The following is a 1,152-nucleotide window of genomic DNA, read 5'->3' as shown; positions in this document are numbered from 1 at the left end:
GAAGAAGAGTTAAGTTAAAAGTTGTTTAACTTTTAACTTAACTCTTCTTCAGTGTCACTATAATGAACTGGCAGAACAATTGATGTGCTGTGTACATGATCATATTCATGTCCACAACTGTGATCTTATCTCAGGAACTGTGAGCTGTTTTGTTGATAAAAAAACACAAATGTAACGTTACGTGCAGTGTCTGACATTATGACTTTGTCTTCAAATTTTTCCCTGCCTGCTGTTTGCCCACACTACTTAGTTGCATATCATCTACAACATACTAGGGGGCGCTTCTGCACAGGCAATGATAGAACGAGTGAGTTCCCACTCGTGCAATGGAGTCTCCCCTGGAACAGGTGCTTCATCAATTAGGTTCCGCCCAGCAGGCTCCGTTCTCACTGTGAGAAGGTGCAGCTGATGGGCCACAGGTGATGATTTTTCTCTCAAAAAAGGACCCAACGTCTATCTGCTCCATCATGTTGCCATGGCCCAGTTTTAACCAGCACATTTCATTAGTAACGTTAACGTTAACACAAAAGATATAGAATTCTATAAAAAATGTTTTTCATGATAACGCAAGAAGATGGCTATACATCACTGTACACGTACACGTAACGGTGCTGTAATACACCGTATGACTATGACTATGACACGTAATTGTTATTCTCATATCCTCTTGCCTGGCCCTTTTACTTAGGCCACAGCAAGTAAATTTTATGGATGACATCAGCGCGCGCATTAATTTTCGCCTGATTTCAGAAGGAAAAAAAAAAAAAACAAGAATTTTTTTCTTCTGCAGGTATGGTCAACATGACGATAAAGTACCAAAATAAGCAAGTATATTGTGTTGTAGCCTGGCTATTGATTGTACTTGTAGAAGTGACACTTGCGAGGTACCCATGACTGTAGTTGTAGAATTGAAACTTATTGGATAGTTGTAAAAGTGACACCAATATGGAAGCTATGAGTGTAGTTACCAACTTTGTTGGTGATGCCAGTCTACCACACTAGTCTCACTTTTACCACACCAGTACCACACCAGTCTTAAATACTGGAATACATGCCTTGTTGGCTCTGATACCATGTTTTGTCCCTTTTATTCTTTTTACAAGTCATCACAACCTTTTGAACAATTTTGAAAATGTAGCCATATTATATTTT

The sequence above is a fragment of the Branchiostoma floridae genome, chromosome 11, assembly GCF_000003815.2.
Source record: "Branchiostoma floridae strain S238N-H82 chromosome 11, Bfl_VNyyK, whole genome shotgun sequence".
Lineage (NCBI taxonomy): Eukaryota > Metazoa > Chordata > Leptocardii > Amphioxiformes > Branchiostomatidae > Branchiostoma > Branchiostoma floridae.
Note: the sequence above shows the minus strand (reverse complement) of the source record.